The sequence below is a fragment of the Canis lupus genome, chromosome 14 (genome assembly GCF_003254725.2).
Source record: "Canis lupus dingo isolate Sandy chromosome 14, ASM325472v2, whole genome shotgun sequence".
NCBI classification, from domain to species: Eukaryota; Metazoa; Chordata; class Mammalia; order Carnivora; family Canidae; genus Canis; species Canis lupus.
Genome location: NC_064256.1, coordinates 34,431,252 through 34,452,361, shown reverse-complemented (window position 1 = coordinate 34,452,361; position 21,110 = coordinate 34,431,252). Strand labels below are relative to the sequence as shown.

The following is a 21,110-nucleotide window of genomic DNA, read 5'->3' as shown; positions in this document are numbered from 1 at the left end:
CTAAACCGCTGAGCCACCGGGGCTACCCCCTCCCAGGATATTTAATGTTTTAAAAGGCATTTAAAGCCAGAATAAGGGATACCCTGGGGTGGGGGGCTCAGTCAGTTAAGTGTCTGACTCTTGATTTCAGCTCAGGTCATGTGAGATCAAGTCTTACATTGGGTTATGGGTTCAGTGTGAAGTCTGCTTATCCCTCTGCTCCTTTTCTTTCTCTTAATCTCTCTCTCTCAAATAAATAAATAAAATCTTAAAAATAAAGCCAGAATGCTTCATAAAGCTGGCAAGTAATAGAGCTACAATTAAAAACTAAGGAAGGGCAAGGCAATTTTAATCAAATATTCAAAGGAGGCCATAATGTGAAAGAGCAATTAAAAAAAATCATTTGTAGCTCTAGAGGGAAGAAGTAGGAATGAATGAGAAGTTAAAAGAAGGGGTAAATTTCAGTACATCATAAGAAAGGGCTTTCTGAAATTTGAATTAATTCTAGGGAAAAGGACTCCTTTGTGAAATGGTGTGCTTCCTAATATTAAACACATTAAGGTGCAGATTAGATGGCCACATGTTAGAGAAGTTATCGAGGAATTTCAGATTTTAGTAGAAATTGGAGACCAGCAAAACTTTAAGTCCCTGTAATTGAAAATTACCACCCTGTGAGTTTTTTAACATTATTCATATGTATTTTGGGGCCTAGAAAGTAGGAATTCAGTCTCAGGTAACTAATCTTTCTAGGAGTGAAAACAAAAAGGGAAATGTAATCTCATTACAATAAAAAAATAGAAAATTAATTTATTTGGGTGTGTTGAGAGATAAACCTTTGCTTTCATCTCAGGGGCAAACAAATGCAAGTGTCTGTATTTGATTATTAGGTTCAGTCAATGGAGCAGGGAGTTTAAAATGATTTTAAATTATAAATATTGTCAGTGTCATTTGCATATGTTTCTTTGTATCATTGATCATCGCCATATGTTTCTTTGTATCATTGATCATCGCCATCTGTAATTGACATCCAGAACCCAGTGTTTGATACATGTCTTTGATTCTTGGGCCTGAGAAGCATACATGGATAATCTTTAAAAATCATGCATTTGTCACATATTTATAAGTTATCTAAATTGAATCAAATACGGTAGCAACTTTTCATTAGCACTGTTTAAGTACAGTCTTAACAGCAAAGTGATAAAATCCACAGTGGCCTAATAGTCCCAGCAGATGGAAGACCGAAGATGCTTCCTGTCTTACAATTATTTGTGAACTGGATCTGCTCTGTTTTGTTTGTTTGTTTTAAATTAAGATTTTTTATTTATTTGAGAGGAGAGAGTGAGCACTAGTGTCTAGAAGGGGCAGAGGGAGAGGGAAAAGCAGATTCCCTGCTGAGCGAGGAGCCTGAGATGGGGCTTGATCCCAGGATTCTGGGATCATGACCTGAGCCAAAGGTAGATGCTTAACTAACTGAACCACCCAGGTGCCCCACTTCATTTCAAATAAGAAAACACTCCCTACTTTCTCCGCAAGACTTTTCATATTATTTACATTGCATATGTTGGGGAAATTAAGACTTATACAGTGAAGGGTAGGCTAACTTTATAAGACAAAAAACAGAAGGAATCGTATTTAACCTTGCTTGGTTGAGCAAAATGAAACAGTGAATGTTATGTCTTATGGGTTATGTGTCTAATAGTATTGGATTGTTATTCAGCTCTGAGAGAAGTAAAGCAAGTGGAATATGATGCAGTCTGGAAATATAATTACTCTAATTTTTTGGCAAGTAGCTAGAAAATAGAAAATTTCTTATTGGGGATCCCTGGGTGGCTCAGCGGTTTAGTGCCTGCCTTTGGTCCAGGGCGTGATCCTGGAGTCCCGGGATTGAGTCCCACATCAGGTTCCCTGCATGGAGCCGGCTTCTCCCTCTGCCTGTGTCTCTGCCTCTCTCTCTCTCTCTCTCTCTCTCTCTCTCATAAATAAATAAAATATAAAAAAAGAAAATTTCTTATTGATAAGGTTCTTAAGGAATAAGGAAAGCTTTTAACCACAAAAATTTAATGCATCCTTATTTAGAATGAGACTGACTGATTTAGTTCAATTAAGTGAATTAAAAAATTGTTCTGTATTAACCCTAGATTTGGCTTTGCAGAAGATATAAAATGAGACAAAATATCCACTTTAAGAAATTTACCATCTGGTATAGGATCAATCAAATGAGCCAATAATGCTAATAAAAGACCATATATTGCACATATTAGAACGGGTATAAACAAAATATAGTGGCATTCAAAGGAATGAGTGTTCACTTATTTGGGGTGGGGAAAAGATACGGCTTCTTAGAAAAAAATGACATGAAAAATGGATAGGATATTTACAGGTGGAAAAAGGAGAAAGGGTGTACCAGGCAGACAAATGATTAAAGGCAAGATAATAGGCAAGTATAGTCAGTTCTGAGTAAGTGTGCCAGCTAGAGTTGAGCATAGGTATGTGAAGAGTTCAGAGATAGGAGATAATACTGGAAGGGCAGGCTGAAGCCAAGCATGGTGAATATCCTGTATTAGATTGATGGGTGTGCATTTTTCTTTTCATAGGTGATGAGGGGTCATTAAAATGTGTGGAATTGAAGGATGGCAGGGTCACAGGGCTGCCCAATGTTGTGTGAAGATTGTGCACTACAAAGCTTACAGGTTGTCACTCAATGGTAACTCTGTATTTCTATATGTATTGTTTTTATATTTCTATATTTATTACTGTGATAATGTTTAATTATATTATATTATGACAGATTCCCTGACAGATGGATATCAAGTGTCTTGAAGCTGTGGAGCCTTTTCTGATTTGTATAAAAGCACCTTATGGGTGAGCAATAGCCTGTGTCAGCTGTGCCCACAGGTAGGCACATCTTTAAGCAGAAGATAGACCAGTTGCTCCAAGGAAAGACTAGAGGTTTTGAGCTTAGCTTGGAAAAGATGGGCTGATGTGGAATCTGGGTGGGAGGCAATGGAAGGACCCACACATGATTTCAAAGATGGGTGACAGATAGTGGGGGCAAATAGGAAATAGAAAAGTGAGAAGGGAGATTTATCAGAGTAGGGAGAAGGGAGGTACATGGAGGGCAGAGCAGAGAGGCTCCATTTTGAATACATTTGGAGCCAGACATGTTAGTTGAACATCCAGGTGGAAGTGTCAAACATTAGACTGATATGTTGGTCTGGAGGGCAGGGGAGGATTCAGCTAGAGTCATCCACATAAATGTGATTGCTGAAATAACAGGAGAGCCTTGAGACAGGCAGGCGGAGCATAACTGGTGTAAGAAGCAATCCTCCTTCTTATCACATTTTGGTCTCTAAGCTCAAAAGAATTAAGAATAAATCATGCAAAAGGAGTTTGCTTTTTTTGGTAATGTGGTTGTTGGATAGAGTGTTTCCTTTCCAGGTCCTGCCAGCCATCAAATGCAGTCAGAACACCAGCTTTTATACATAAACATGTCATTTTTTTCATTATAAGATTAGATAGGAGTATCAGCAGGAGAGACTTTCTGACCAAAAGCAGAATTGTTCATGTTTTAATGGAGAATTAGAAGCACAGAAATAAGTTATAAAATACAGTTAACTCAAGAAGGAAAGCAATGGCAAAAACCACTAAAAGCACTTTTATTTGAGTCTTTTATGAACTTTGTATTTGGCTCCATATTTTCATCTCATTCTGATATTTTCATCCTAATCTGATGCTAATATTAATTTACATTTCATAAAGTCATAGAATTGACGATAAGAGATAGTCCAGAAATACCTTGCGTGGCTGAGAAGCAATTAGGAGATGAAAATGTTTGTCTTATGTAAAGAATGAAAGCTTATTCTAATGTCTGTCCTGAGCTTCGCTTAGTTTCTTAGGCTGTCTGGCAGGAATATTTCCTGGTATTAGTACTCTAGTACTTTGTTAGGAAGACCCTATCAACCAAAAGATGTTGATGTTTAAAATGTTAGATGGAAGTTGACATTTAAATACAATTTATCTTCAACTTACCCTCTGTCCTATTTTATGCTACTTTAATGTACACAAGGGTCCCAGACTAATCTGGAAGTCATAAAATATTGGTTCCTCTGTGTTTTCAGGAAAGTTTTTTTTTTTTTTTTTTTTTTTTTTTTTTTAAAGAGCAACATATGGGTCATCATCAGTATTTCCTTGATGTATCCTCTTATATTCCTGACATGGTAATGTTTGTTTTCTGGACTTTTCAGGGAAGTAGAAAAGTATTAATGTGTCAGAATCTTCAAGTTGATAGGGGGAAATCTGGCATGACATCAATGTACTTGAAAAATAACATTTTCATAATCTCATCTGAATATTGTATGACTATTATTACTCGATTTTCTGATGCTCCCATTGAACTGGAGTAACTTTTTCCTTTAATGTAGGAAGCTGTATTTAAGAATACTATTGGTAGAGTAGGGAAATTAAATGAAATATTTAATCAACACTTTGACTTACAAATAGAAATATGTAACTTTTTAAAGTAGGTCAGTATTTGTAAGCTATAATCAAGGAAGAAAAATTTGGGGTATAAAGTTTATGAATTTGATTATGTTTTAAAAACTATAATAGAAATTTTAAATATATATAAAGATGTTCTATTAGTATGGTGAACTAGTCTCTCAAATGTTATTTAAATTTGAACAAGCTAATTTTCTTATCCATTTAGAAAACAGTTCTAAATTGTCCTATATTTTTCTATTTTATGGATTAAAAGATGTACTAGATCTTATATTATTTAAAAGTGAATGTATTTAGTATATAACTCTTCAGAGTTATGAAAGCTGTGAGTTGGATTGTTTTCCTCAATTCTGTCAATTTCCGCACGGAGAACCTAAGCTGATACACACACACACACACACACACACACGCACGCACGCATGCACTTAAACACACTGATTAGGTCCTTGAATAAAAATAGCTCCTGAGCTGTTTTTATGTGAAGAATATAATATTTGTATGTATTTAGCTAATGACGTTTATCCAGCTGGTCTTTTATAAATGTTTACTGATAGTGACAACTGAGAAAATTAGTATGTGCAAGCATAGAATTTTCATAAATATTTAAATCAGGTAAAAATTCAGAAGATAAAGTTAATGGCTGTTGAATATATTACAGAAATGACTATGAAATGAACCTGGGAAAAAGCATATCTGGTTTCCAGGAGACAAAATTAAATCACATTTTCACTTAGAATATTACAGAAAACTTTTGAGATATTGTAGATTTCTTTTAAATTTGATTTAAAAATACTTAGGGACTTACCAGTCCAGAGTAAGTCTGCAGGCCAGAATATTAAAACCTTTTGAGGAAAAGTCTTGCTTTCAGACTTCCCCAAGGATGTTGTGAAATCTCTTGGGAACAAACTTGTAGAATTATAGAGATATTCTTCCAAATTTTCACTTGGCCCCGACAGTCTGATTTTTGATGTTTTTTCCTATTACTGAGTAAAATGCAGAACAGCTAACCAACCAACCAACCAAACAAACAAACAAAAAAGGCTGGATCTGGAGAAATGTATAATTTGTGAAATTGTCTATAGTCAATGCCTCAGAAAATATGGTTTGAAGCATAAGTGGCTGGTGATACTGAGAACATAAAAGAATTACATTCTTTTATTTTCCCTGCTTTAACGTATGACCCTGAACTATTTGTCCATAGTGTTAACATTTTTCCTTTGTAAAAACCACATGTGCAACTAACTAGGAAATTAAAACGTATGTGTAATTGGTATGGACTGAATTGTGTTCCTCCTATATTCATGTGTTAAAGTTCTAACGCCCATTACCTCAGAACATGACTATATTTGGAGATAGGTCTTTTAAAGAGGTAATTATAGTTAAATGAGGCTGTTAGGGTGAGCGCTAATGCAGTCTGATTGGTGTCTTTATAAGAAGAGGATATGTGGACATTTAGAAAGAGACATCGGGGATGCATGTTCACAGAGAAAGGCTATCTGCAAGCCAAGGAAAGAGACCTTAAGAGAAATCAAACTTGTTGACATCTTGATCTTGGGCTTTCAGTCTCCAGAATTGTGAGAAAATGACCAGTTTGTGGTTATTTTGTTACAGCAATCCTAGCAAACTAATACAGTGATAATCAAGTAGGTACTAAATCTTTGAAGAAAAAGGATTGAGTCATTTAAATCACTTATAAATAAAGGTACTTATCCTGACATTTGAGCTCCTATATGTTTTGGTACTTATGTAACAATTCTGATTTCCTATTATGTTACTCTCATTTAACACATATAACTAAAAAAACCAAAAAACAAAAAACAAAACACATGTAACTATTGACACTTGCCCACCTAGCCATTTCCATCATTCCACCTGGATTGCTTGCTGTTCCTTTCATCCACTTCCAGGTGTATGTTGCAGGAAAACATCTGTGAAAAAAAAAAAAAAAAATACTGAATTTGAATTCTCTCTCCACCTTTTAAAAATTGTGGTAAAAAACACCTAATATAAAATGTACCATCTTTACCATTTTTAAGTGTCCAGTTCAGTAATGTTAAGTGTATTTACATTTTTGTGCAATGAATCTGATGAAGAACTTTTCATATATGACCTTTGCTATGTTGGGGTTGTTTTCTGTTTTTAGTTTGTTGAATGTTTTTAATCATGAATGGCTGTTGAATGTTCTCAAATGCTTTTTCTGCATCAGTTGAGATCATGTGGTTTTTGTCCTTTATTCTGTTAATGTGGTATGTTATATGGATTGGTTTTTGTATGTTGAACCCTCTTTTCATTGCAAGAATAAATCCTGCTTGGTTATGATGATATATTATCTTTTTCATGTATTGTTGAATTTGGTTTGCTAGTATTTTGCTGAGGATTTTTATGTCAATAGTATTTTTCCTTTTCTTTCTCTGTAGTGTGTATTTTCTGGCTTTGGTATCAGAGTGAAATTGACCTTATAAAATACATTTGGAAGTGTTCCTTCTTTTATTTTTTTTTGAGTTTAAGAAGAATTGATATTAATTCTTTTTAAAATGTTTGGTAGAAATCACCAGTGAAGCATCAGGTCCTGGGTTTTTCCTTATTGGGAGGTTTTATATTACTGATTAATTCTCCTTACTAGTTATAGGTCTGTTCGTATTTTTTGTTTCTTCATGATTCAGTCTTAGTAGGGAATGTTTTTAGAAATTTATCCATTTCTTCTAGGTTTTCCACTTTGTTGGTGTGTAATTATTCCTGATAGTTTCTCTTTTATTTGTGTGGTATATCCTCTCTTTCACTTAAAAAAAAAATCCACTTTTTAATAGTTGTGAGAACATGTTACTTAATGCTCTTGGAGTTCTCATCTGTTCATCCGTAAAATGGGCATATTATATACTTTACCAGATGCTGTTCCCTATTTAAATGTTATTTTATTCAACTTTTTATTGTCACATCGTTGGTGCTTTTTTTTTAATAAATTAATTTTTTTATTGGTGTTCAATATACCAACATACAGTATAACACCCAGTGCTCATCCCGTCAAGTGTCCCCCTCAGTGCCCGTCACCCACTACATTGTTGGTGCTTAATAAACAGTATTATTTTTCATTATTTAAGTAAGAGAAATTCCTCTCTGTCTGTAGATCACAAATCCTTTTCTCATTTCTTTTCAAAAGGATCATGCACTCTAAGCTTTGCATATATTACTGACATTTATTTCTTAGGAATTTGAAATCTTGCTGCTGTATTGTCTCTTGTTATTCTTACACAATTCTCCTTTTGGTTGTATGGCCCTTCTATGCACATGTTTAACTCAGTAAGAATGTATTACTTCCAGAAGTCTTTCATTACTAATTTCCTTATACACGACCATAGCTGGATACCTTATTTGTAGAATTTTAATCTGAGGTAAGTATTTTTCCAACTGTATTTTCTAGTAAGTAGAGTAATTCCATAGTCATTCCAAATACTGTGGGATACTGATTTCATTTAATTGTCCTGTAAATTTAAATAACTTGAGTCAAGTGAAAACCTATTAACTCCCAGTGAACCTGTTTTTAGTAGATCTGGTTTCAATTTTTAGGATAGAAGTGAATATTGCTTTTTTTTTACCTTTCTGGACTGCTTTTCCTGTGTTTGTTGGGAAGGCTCTTGTTTGATTTACAGGTTGATTAAACATAGTTGACTTTTAATTTTTGACCTGATTAAGCTGTCTGAAAACAATTATAGGCATGGATAATGCATTTACAAATTTTTCTTATTAAATGCCAGCCCCAAAGCAGTATTTGATTTTATGAACAAAGGGAATATCCTTTGAATTCCCCTCATGGAAAACTATATACAGTTTAGTTTTATTGGCCTTGTTGTTAACTATTGATTGCTCTATAAATCATGGAGGGTAAAATATTTAGTTTTGGAGGGTAAAGAATGGGATCTGAGTATAAAGAGAGGAAATATAGCATTATTGTACTTTCTTAAAGTTATACAAAGTAATTGCAAAACTGTTAGTGAATTCAGCAACTCTTATCTTTTTTTTTTTTTTTTTCAGCAACTCTTATCTTAAACCCAATTATCTAGCCTAATGCTATTCAAGGGTAATTTTGCAGACATTTGATTCAGAATTAGATTAGCATAGATTTGATTTAGAACTTTATCTTTTGAATGTCAACAAATAATCCCTCAATTTGAGAGGTTTACGAAAATAAACATTAATTTCTTTCTCATGTTGCATGAGGGCTTTGAGTTGGCCATGGCTTTGTTGGTATCAACTGAGCTTCATGTGTCTTCTAATTTCTGGGCTTTGGCTGGTAAGCAACCATTTTCTAGGGCATACTCTTCTCATGGTGATGAGAAGTCAAGGGGGGGCGGGGTCGTGTATAAGTAAACCACACAAATACATTAGACCCTCACATCCTCTTTATCAAAGCAGGTCAGATGGCTCAGCCCTAATCAGTGGGGCAGGAAGTGAATTTTGCTTCCAGGAAGGCACAGCAAGAGTAGGGAGGGAATGACATAACCTATAATTCAACCTACCGTAAGAACCTGTCTTAAAAATACTGTGGACCCTCTCTGGACACTCTCATGATAAATTAATTCAACATGTCAGTTCAGACTAGAATAAATTATTTTTAAGTCAGATAATTTTAGAAACAAAATATATTTTTTAAAGTCATGGATTCCTTTCTTCAGAGTGATGTATGTTGAGGCCCAAAAGTAAAAAAGATTGAAGTGAGGGAGGGGAACCCAAGTCTTCCCTGCTGACTGCTTCCTCTTTGTGTCCTTGCTTTCCCTCACTGTGGTTTCTTGGCAAACCCTAAGATGATTTTGCAAAACATAGTTTGAAAATCACTAGTGCAGCATTTCTCAATGCAGGCTCTACAGATGTTTAGGGGTGTTAGCTTACAAAAAAAATGTAAAACATTCTGTGTGGGTTGTACAAAGTTAGGCAGAACTGCAGGAATTCTCAGAACCTTTACTCTGTTAATGTTCCTTGTTAGTCTCCAAGATGATTGTACAGGACTGCCAGACTCAGAATTGCCCAAACTTTTTGTGAAGCAACTTAGTGCTTTGAAACATGTCTTAAGAACAGTTGCATTAGAAAACTGCTCTTTTATTTAAAAAAAATCTATTATCTATCTATCTATCTATCTATCTATCTATCTATCTATCTATCTATCATCTATCTAATCTATGTCTCTTTATTTGGAGTAGAGATCTGAGATGGAACAATTGGCTGAGTTTTTCTCAGCTAGTTAGTTGCAATGAGCAGATTAAAATTTAGGACTCCCCACTCCCTCCCTGGGAACTTTTGGTCATGTTGCTGGATTTATTCATATGACCAGGACAGACTTTCACAATTATGTAGTGGTTCATGGAGTATTTTAACCTTTGAGAAAAGTGAGCCTAGTGAATGGTAGGGGTCTTATTGGACCCCTTTGTTAGGGTCCAATAAGAAAGAAATTGAGTAACCATGAGTAACTGGTTTCATAAAATGAATGAAGGATTGAATGATCTCATCTAAGCAACTTTTGGGATAAACCACAGCATTAGCAAATGCTTAGGTTTTTTTTTTTCCCAGTGAAATTAGGCTCCATTTATGAAGAAAATAATGGATAGTGAAACCATAATTTTCTATAACACAAACTCTGCTCTTTACTTTTATTTTTTATTCACAAATAAATGTCTGTTGTGCATCTGTATTATTTATGTCCTAGGTTACTGTTTGATAGCTCTCTAAGACTTATATCACATAGGAGATAAACTTGACCTGATTCTTGTCAAGAGCTTAACAGCTATTATGCATTTAAAAGGAGTGATCATCATCAATTTTATCTAAGAAAAATCCGTGGTATCAAATGGTGGTGGAAGACCGAATGGAGAAGAGCCTTATTCTTATATAATTACCTGTGATTTGAAAATACAAAATTTCAAGGGGATTAAAAAATACAGTAATAAATGGGAAATATACAAAAAATTTTGGATGAACACTTGTAGAACTTGTTTTATGTCTCAAAATATCTGTAAAATACAAATTAAGAGAGAAGAACAGCAAATTAAGTCCTAAGAAAGAGAATTACTTTTTAATTTAACTTGGATTGTTTCATAAATATTGAATAATTGTGGGATACCTGGGTGGCTCAGTCGGTTAAGTGTCTGCCTTCGGCTCAGGTCATGTTCCCAGCCAGAGTCCTGAAATCCAGTCCTACAACTGATCCTTGCTCAGCAGGGAGTCTGCTTCTCCCTCTGCCTTCTGCTCCCCTTGCTTGTGCACTCTCTCTCTCTTTCTCTGGCAAATAAATAAATAAATAAATAAAATCTTTAAAAAATATGGAGTAAGGGCAACTTTACATTTTCTTCCATTGTTCTTATAGAGTAAGCATCCTATTTTATTTTTTACTTGATAGTTGAAAGAGGCAAGTGCAGTGTTTATAGTTTTTTGAGCACTTGCCTCAGGCATCAGTTATTGAAATTGTGAAAAAGCAAAATAAAACTTTCCAGGTGTGTGTAAATGAAAACCATATGTGAAGATAAACTATGATTAGAATACAGATTAAACAATGACATTGATTTTTAAACTGTACAGTTAAGGTCAAATTTTGTTTTAAGTGAATACAAAGATCTCTGATTTCATTAACTTTTGTGCACCTCTTGAATGTTCCCCTCTTATTTATAATAAGTAACATGTATGGAGATGTCTTACTAGGTGGAGTGTTACGGATGTGCTGTATGTCTAATATCCAATTTTGTAAAAACTGCTCTAAGCTATACTTTTTAAGATTTTGTTCTAGTGTCCCTCATAAAAGGTCTCTGTATTTTTCTAGACTTGACTTTTTTCTGTTAAACTGAAAAAACTCAAACAAACCATATTAATTTGCATATTATATATAAATAGTAAAGTTTGTACAAGTCACAAGTACACGCTTACTGAAATTTTCTCAGTAGGTCACACCATATAACCTACACCCCAGAGACCCCTTAATATTCCCTTCTATATTCTTATAAACTTTTGTATACAACAGCAAAATTTGGGGCCCACGAACCTCCAGTTGGGTCATTTCACAGTTTAGAATTTTCATCCTCCTTTGCGAATTGACATTTCAAATACGATTATACATTAAACCCCAATGAGTTTGCTTATTCTCTAGATACTTGAAATTACTTTGATTTTTACCAGAGCTAGTTGCATCCAGTAATGTTCAGAATTCTTCTATCATTTTGGAAACCTCTGCTCTTAAACGTAGGTGCCTATTTGAGCTTGTCTGTCCAGTTTTCAGCTGTTATATTTGGATTACATGAATACTAAACAAGATTAAATGTTGCTTTCTTAGAAGTACATACACCTGTATGTAAATAATATCTGGGATCTTCTCTTCCTTCTTATATCTTCTGGGTACTTTTGGTTTTGTGAAAAGTTAACTGTTATATCACATGGGAGGAAAGGTCATTATGAATTCAGCAATAGTGTGTTGTATTTCATAGTAAAATCAGTTAAAAAAATTGATTTTAATGTTTTACCATTAGTCATTGGACAATCATCCCTCTATAATAGTGCATGTTTATGTATAACTATATATATAATATATAGTATTGAAGTTTAAATTTGTATTTAAAAAGTTTAAAAAGAATTGCTTGTGTTTTTCTTTTATATTATATATATGTATATATACAGAAAGAGAGAGCATGCATGCACAAAGGGTAAGGGACAGAGAGAGGTGGAGAGTGCTGAGGGCAGAGCCTGACTGGGGCTCAGTCTTGATCCTGAGATCATGACCTGAACAGAAATCAAGAGTCAGATGCTTAAACGACTGAACCACCCAGGTACCTTGCTTGTGTTTTTCTGTTACATGTTCTTTTTTTTTCTTTTTTTAAAGATTTTATTTATTTATTCATGAGAGAGAGAGAGAGAAAGAGAGAGGCAGAGACATAGACAGACGGAGAAGCAGGCTCCATGCAGGGAGCCTGATGTGGGACTTGATCCCGGGTCTTGCCAGGATCACGCCCTGGGCCAAAAGCAGGCGCTAAACCGCTGAGCCACCCAGGGATCCCTGTTACATGTTCTTGAAATACCTTCCTTAGAAAGGTCATTTTTGGTCTCCTAACTTAACATAGCTGGCTATCTGGCCCCATGATTCTCTCTTACAACTATTCTTTTCCCTTGTAGTACCTACTGCAATATATAAGAAAAGATTTGGAATTGTTACTTAATGCCAGGCTTCCTCTGTAGACTTGAGCTGATAGTTTTAGAGACCAAACCATGTCTATTTAGTTTGTGGGTATATCTATAATGCTGAACTCAATGCTTGTCATATGGTGCAGGTTCAATACATATTTGTTGCATGACAACAAATGACTTGAACAATATGATTATATTCTTTCAAAAAAAGGATCCTTAGCTATTGGACCTTCTGTTTGTATTATAGGAGCCATCTGCCTTCTATTTAGAGCTCAACCATAACCCTGGGTCCCTCCCTAACTCTCTGAATCTGGGCTTTAAGTCCTTCTTACTTCCTTCCCTCTGGCTCTGACCTTGGGCTGCATTCAGAGAACCCGGCTTTGGTCTTTTCTCTCTGTTGGAGCCTCCCATCTGGTTTGTGGAGGTGGATTGTTACTGAATGCCCAGGGCCAAGTCTGTGAGCAGCTGCACCCATTTTCTTTGTAAACCAAGAGGCAAGAAGGTTGAAATGCACTGTCTTAAGTCTGTTTCCTGTCATAATAAACTTTCAAAACCTCAGTAACTCTAAGTTTGAACATTTGTGCTACTTTCCGTGGGTCTGACTCAGAGACTGGCATCTACTCTTGAGCCCTGGTTAGGTGGCTGGGGTGCTACTTTCTGCTGATAGACATTTCAAATGCTAGCTGTCAGCCCCTCTGTCTGAAGCTTGACCACTGCTATCACTGGGTTTCCCATGACTGCTCATTCTGTCTTAGGGGATGGCCAATAAATTGAGGTCAAATTCTTGAATGTGAGCTGCTTATGTGGTTGCCATATCTGCTTGGCTGCTATGCCTTGGCTGCCAAATTATTCTATTTGTATTCACAGCTTGTCTCTCCTTCCCCTAGATAGTATCACCTTCAAATTATGGTTTGCTTGTGTCTACCTTTTGGGCAGCAGGGCTGTGCAGATTGATGTTCAGACATGACGTTTGTGTTACTCGTGTATTGTATGTATGCTTCAACCTGTACCCCATTCATGATTTATCATAATAAGAAAACATTCCAGGTGTGCCTCTGTGGCTCAGTTAGTTAAATTCTGCCTTCCATTTATGTCATGATCCCAGAATCCTGAGATCAAGCCCACATCAGGCTCTTTACTTAGCAGGGAGTCTACTTTTCCCTCTGCCTCTGCCTCTGCCTGCCGCTCTGCCTGCTTGTGCTTCTCTCTCTCTCTCTCTCTCTCTGTCAGATAAATAAGTAAAATCTTTAAGAAAAAAAAGAAAGTACTCCAAATTTATTTATTTATTTATTTATTTATTTATTTATTTATTATTATTTATTTTTTAAATTTTTTTTCCAAATTTATTTAAAGTTGAGTTGATTGATATCATTTTAAAAGATGACTATTTTCAGTGGTACTTGGCTTTTGACATGTTTTAGTCCTCTACCATTAAGATGGAACTGTGATAGTGGAAATACAGCCCTCTGCTTGTAAATAGGACTTGTTTTTCTGGGCAGGTGGCATTCCAGTTATTTCTGAAATGCACTTGGAGGTATTTGCTTCCAAGGCCCAGGTTAAGGTACTCTCTGGTAATGGCATGTGACCTATTTTCTTTAAATCTGAGATACTGAAAAGGGCCTGTGGCTTTAGATCTCTTTAAGAAAGGAGCTGTATTGGCCTGCTAGTACCTATTAGTATATAAAAGCAAGTCCTCCAGAAATTGGCAATAGAGATTAAGCATGTGTGGGCTAGCAGAAGTAACATAGAAGGCATAGAGTCAGGTTTTGCAGCCTTGGGCAGCACATCTTAGCACATTCAACTAATTACAAAATAGTTATTTAAAGGAAACACTGGATGTAAATTACTTCATTTAATAATTAAGTTAATAAAATTAAAATTTTGAGAAATTGCTTTAAATAAAATAATTATTTTATTTATAAGATAAAATAATTGAATATATTTGTTTTTTTTCTGCCTTAGGGTGATCCTGGGACATGTATCCTCTGTTGTTTTGATGGCTGTGCCAGGTTTTACAGAAGGCAGATTTATCAGCTTTTGTGAAAAAACACATGCAATCACTTACTGCTGAGATCAGAGTGAAGGGGGCTTAAGAGAGCTGATAAAATAAGCAGCCTCAGAACAAAAATAAATGTATACTATGTAGGTAAAAATAAAATATTTTGTTATAGGAGAATTTAATAACATTACTAAAATACTGTTTAAAGTTCTTCAAAGGAAATATGGTAGATCCTGTTGATTATTTTTTTTATTTTTTATTTTTTTTAGATCCTGTTGATTATTATTTCCAACACCCGCTCCCACCCCTTTCTCCCTTGGGCACTTTCACTATAGAAGCTGCAAAAACTAAATACTAATTTCTCTAGCTTCTCTTGAAGCTAAGCATGAACCATATTTCAAGTTAATGAAACCTGGGAATGGGGAGGTGAGGATTGGCTAGAGAACACTCATGTAATGATCAAAACTAAGGAAGCCATCTTGTAACCATGAGTTTACAAACATGAGAAAAAGGCTAAGAGTCTAATAGTGATGCGATCCTGATAATGCAGAGTCACTGAACCATGTATGCCTCTCCCCACCTTTAGCAATTTGGTATATGTGTTAAAGATGATATTACTCAGAGAATTCTGGTACTTGCAGTTAAAAGCATGGTTGAGTACTATTATATGTCATGAAAGTTACACATATTATTCTAAATTTCATCTTTACAACATTGTGACCTAAGTATTAAATATACATGAGGTAAAAGAGATAGGGAAAGGTTTACTTGCTCTTCTATGATCTTTCCCGAATTAGAGTTGGAATTCAAAATCAAGTTGTCAGATTCTAGCACATAATGCCGATAAATACTCTGATGGAGTTCGCACTAAGTTATGCCTGGTTTTAGAGCATAAATGCAATTGAACCTTTATCATTGGGGTTTTCTTCTCTGAAAGTCCCCATGACAAAGTTACCCAAATTTATGAAATTTATACTTTTGAAAACATTATAAAGACTCTCAGTCTTCAGATAAGTGCACAGCAGAGGGGTGATGATCTTGATTAGGAATTTATGTAAGAGTCAGAAAACAAACAACGAGTTTACTTAAAATTTCAGGTACATTTTGGAGAAGTATTTGGTTAGAGCAGCTTGAATAGCTTGGGATGCAGGAAACATGCTGTTTTATTTAGGTTGTTTGCCCCTAAGTCACTCTAGTTTATAGTGAAGTCAACTCCTACCTCAGATACATCTATTGGTACAGGATTGAAAAGCTGAAAGAAGAACTGGTGATTTGAAATATGAGAAGAAACTCAGTGAATGTAGCACTTTCAATTCATTCTGCTTGTTAGGTCCCCTCCATTTCTTCTCTAAGTAAATAGCCACCAAATAAATGTTAAGGGCAGCTGCTCCCTTTGTGGGAGATGCAGTAAAGCTTTTAAACAGCACTGAAAATCAAAGATGTCTCTGACTCTTCTTCTTCTTCTTCTTCTTTTTCTTTTCTGACTCTTAGAGCTTTAATGGTTTTCTACTCTGGATCAAAACCAAACCTTCATCAGTGCCTAGCAGCTGTTACCGTGCTCTCACATAACTTATACCATTTCACATTTTAAGGAGCTTTGAAGTTGCTTTTTTTTTTTCTTCTAGGTGACCATTCTTTTTAAAACTTTTGACTTGAAGATTAAATATTACAATTTAATGATATGGATTGGTTGAATGAATGAGGCAGGGAGGGTGTAGATTCAGCTGTTGGGAGGTAGGATGGCTCCAGGAATATTTTAATACAGAGTTGTTGGTAACAGCATCAGCAGACAATATATTTTAAAAGAATAATTTTTTTGAATTGAAACCTGACTTAATTATCCTTAAAAATGAAATAAGAATGAAAGAAGCATTAAAATCTATGATCTGTGTTTAAATTTTTTCTTTCACATTTTTTTATATGAATATGATACACAAATGAGATATCACCATTTGATTTGGTTTGGACATTTTGCTGTCTTGCTTTTTTTGTTCTTCTGCAAGAAGAACATTCTAATTAAATTATTTACCAAGTCCCTTTAAATTGTTATCTTTATCTGTAACTCAGCTAATGTACTTTCATTAAAAAAATATTTTCAATAAAATATATATAATGTAATTACAAAATAAGTAGAAAACTTCTTTACATGTCCAGAAAGGGGGAATTAAAATGATTATAAATATTATTTGAGTAATTCCCAAGTTGTAGTTTTAAAAAGAGGTCTCTAAATGAAAACAAAAACAAAAACAAAAAAACTCCTAAAAACCGAAGTAATTGTTTAAATTGAGTCAGAAATAGATCACATTTTTTTTAAATTAAATTTTTTAAACTGGCTGAAATACACACATAAGCTCATTTTTAGGAGGAGGGCATGGCATCTATTTTAAAAATTACTCTTAAATTTTGAATTGTAGAGAAGTTTTTAAATACATAAACCATTTTATTTTTTTTATTTTTTTATTTTTTTTTTTATTTTATTTTTTTCATAAACCATTTTAAAGTACAGTAGAAGTTGCAATGAAAGTTCCTTGGACAGATATAAATCTCTACTGTGCATATATTCTTTAAATTTTTTTTCTTGGAAATATCTGGGAGCTCATTGTACATAAAACTTATTAAGCTATACAATCTACATATTATAGAATACATTTGTGATGCAATCAGTAGATACAGACTCAATTATTTTTCTTTATCAACATGTATGACACTCCATTGCAAATATGAAAAAATTTGGTATTTTAGTGGCTGAAATTCTGAAAGCTTAACCAGAAATGAAAGATTTTGTCCAGATTAAGAAGAGAACTGATATTTTCCCTCAAATTTTGGCCCTCACAGGCCTATGCCCTTCTCTGTACTATTTAAAGTTTATTATTTTTATTTGACTAGAATGCTCTAACTTTATCTATGTGGTATTTATGCATTTACAAAGTCAAATATTAACTATCTTTTTTTAGGTTAAGATAAATTTTAATGTTTCATAAATTGCTTCTGTAGTTACATTAACTTAATTATAATTTTTGTACAGTATTTTGTTCTAGATCAGTTACAGCATCATCATTGTTTCATAATTTTTCCTTTCCTTTTTCTTTTTTAATTTAAATTCAATTAGTTAATGTGTAGTACATCATTAGTTTCAGATGTAGAGTTCAATAATTCATCAGTTATGTATAACACCCAATGCTCATCACATCATGTGCCCTCCTTACTTAAAGCTGTTGAAATTTCCTGTTCTACCAGTCTTTAGAGAAGTGGCTATGATATTTGCATTTTGTATAGTTGTCCAGGAATCAGCCTTAACATTAGTACTTTTATCTCTTGGGACATATTCCAAAGTTTTCTAAACAGTCTATACAGCCATGTGGAGAATATTGTGGTTTTTAAGATTGCTCCCAGCCAGTCCCTTGACTGAATTGTTTCTCCTTCATTGATGATATCATTGTAAACTATGAAGACCATGAAGACTAAGTTTTAGGTTAAACTCTAAGAAAGCTTCAGGAGGAAGAAGACTTCTTCTCTCCCAAGTACTGTACTCAAACTTGGAGAAAACACTTGTTTTTTAGCTTTTGCTATGCTACTGGAAGATGTTCACACTGTTAAATCTTGAAAAATGGCAATAGGTGAGTTAGCTTTCTTAGAATTAAATATTATACTGGACCTATGAAAGAGAATGCCCTTTTCTGAAGAGATACACATTGAGGTATTAAAGGGGCAATAGGTACAAGGTCTATGATTCACTCTCAAAAGGTTCAGGAAAAATTTTCATATATATACACATCCATGTAAATAGAAAGATAAGGCAAATATGGCAAAAAAATTAACAATTGATAAAGTAAAGGGTACACTAGTACCTTGTGTAATTCTTGCAACGTTTCTGTAAGTTTGAAATTACTTTGGAACTAAAAGATAAAATGTGTTTTCAAATTTAGATTTAAACAAAAATGAATGTTTCTGGCCACCAAAGCCATACTCCTTTCTAATCAGTGTATTAATTACATTTTCATATTTTAAAATAATGAGAAACCATATCTATGATATTTTAGGACATCTGAAAGTAAAGAGGGTGAGAGACTTCCTTATGACTGTGGAGACTGCTGATATTTGCTGCAGGAAATAGATTCTATGAGCGCTTCCTTCCTGTCAGGACTGAAAACAGGAAGCCCTGGAGAGCTGACTCTACCTCAGCATTGTGGGGAAGGTAGGGGTTTTATTTATTTCTACTTTCTTCCTACTAGTAAGAAATCAATTATGTGAATGTGCTAATCAAATTCCTTCATATACAATTGTAGTTTTAGGGAATAAATAAGTAGAATGCCTTAAACATGCTATACTCTGAGTACTCAGAAATCTTGTTTTTTTTTTTTTTTTCTAATAAAATATGAAAGCTTTGCATTTAAGTTAGGGTTTTGCACATAAGGATATCAAACACTTTTATCCAGTTATACAGTTATTTGACTTCAAAGATTAAATGTGATTAACTATCTCAGTTTTTCCTAACCTTTTCATATAGTTTTATACTTTTCAATAATTATAATTTCTTACATGCTTTGATGAATATATTTAATATTTATATCTTTACAGGACTTTCAAAAATTAGGAAAAAAATCCCCATCAGACTATATGTTGTAAAATAGAACCATTGTGTCATTAGCTCCTATGAATTAAGCCAGGTAGTGTGAGGGTTAGTAATCAGCGTTAGACAAATGGGGGAAAATGAGGTGCAGAGGATGAAATAACTTTTTCAAAGTAAAATAATTTGTACTTGAGTTTGTGCTATAATTTATGGTGTCAAGCAGTAGAATTCTTTGTAAGGCTTACAAAGTCTCTTAATTTTAATCAGTTTATAATTAGACATTATATAGCCTTCTTTGGTCGTTCTTTCTGTTTATTTATAATTAGTTGCAATTTAAAGGATCCAGTATTTTTTGCAATTGAAACCTACAGAATGCACACTGCTTTGTGTAATGGCAAAATATTTTGAAGTCAAATTGTAGAGCTTAAATATGTGTTATTTTGATTGTTGTGATACCTTTTGTTATGTTTTTAGCAATATGGTTCTGAGTATCTTCTCATTTAGAAATGGTGGTTTAAAAAATCATCACTTTGAATATCAACTTATTTCTAAAATCAAAGCATCATACAATACTGGTACTCTCGTCTCATGTTGCAAGAAATGCTGGAAGTCCTACTTTGTGTGCTAAGAAAGGATTTGATTCCTCATTATTTCTTTGGATGCAGGTCCTCAGGGTTCAATCTTGCCATAGATTTGTGACTATTTCCTTACTCTTGGCTACTCCAAACCTTCTTATGAGTGTTGAAACCTTTAGTTTCTATTCTCTACCCTACTGTATCCTCTGAGTTGCGACTGTTCTGTTGTATGGAACCCTATTTCTCTTCATTCTCCTTATTTCATCCTTTTTCTTTTAAAATAGGTTTTAAAATAGGTTTCCTTCTTCACCTTCATAAGCAAAGCCCAACTCACTGTGGATGTTTCTCCCTAATGGCAGGTCACACAGTATTAGAAATTTCATAATCGGATATATAATGAAAAACGTTTAGAAAGAGAGGACAAGGGACACCTGAGCAGTTGAGCATCTGCCTTTGGCTCAGGATGTGATCCCGGAATCCTGGGATCGAGTCCCACATCAGGCTCCCTGCATGGAGCCTGCTTCTCCATCTGCCTATGTCTTTGCTTCTCTCTCTCTGTATCTCTCATGAATAAATAAATAAAATCTTAAAAAAAAAAAAAAGAGAGAGATGGTGACTCAGGCCAGTCTCAATGAAATCATCAATATTTTCAGCTTTATTCTTACTCTTCAACCTTTTCCTGGCTAATAATCTTTCTAGAATCCCCATATTTATTTTTTCAAGAAATGTTGTAGTCAAAGTTGAATGCCCAACTAGGAATCTATGCAGTACACATTTAGTCTCTTAATGTCAGTTTCAAGTATTGCAACACTTCTGAAATAGCTTGAGAGGGAGAAAAATGAAGAGAGAGGGAACAGAAGCTTGATGAGGTATGGGGGGCTGAATCACAAAGAGCCTCACATGTTATGTTCTGATTCTTTTTTTTTTTTTTATGATAGTCACAGAGAGAGAGAGAGAGAGAGAGAGAGAGAGAGAGGCAGAGACACAGGCAGAGGGAGAAGCAGGCTCCATGCACCGAGAGCCCGATGTGGGATTCGATCCCGGGTCTCCAGGATCACGCCCTGGGCCAAAGGCAGGCGCTAACCCGCTGCGCCACCCAGGGATCCCTCACATGTTATGTTCTGTGGAGATTTAAAAAAAATATAAGTGCTAAAAGGAGAAGCCTCATAATGTATAATGGAATTATAGAGAAAGTTAATATTTTGGATAGATCAAATGACACGTCAGTTGAATTAAACATAAATATTAGATGATGCTTTTCAGACTTTGAGTGTATACAGATGGCCTGAGAATCTTATTAAAAATTCAGGTTCTGAGTCAATGGGTTGAGAGTGGA

The 21,110-nt window shown here is 34.5% G+C and overlaps 1 long non-coding RNA gene across 4 annotated transcripts in view; it reads left to right on the top strand.

Moving 5' to 3' along the window:
- The window catches only part of LOC112670550 (uncharacterized), a 74,088-nt gene that overhangs the window by 35,069 nt on the left and 17,909 nt on the right, over window positions 1-21,110 (top strand). For all 4 annotated transcript variants that reach the window (XR_007402042.1, XR_007402043.1, XR_007402041.1 and 1 more), the window contains exon 3: window positions 18,670-18,824. This is a non-coding gene — a long non-coding RNA (uncharacterized LOC112670550). The remainder of the gene's footprint in view (window positions 1-18,669; window positions 18,825-21,110) is intronic.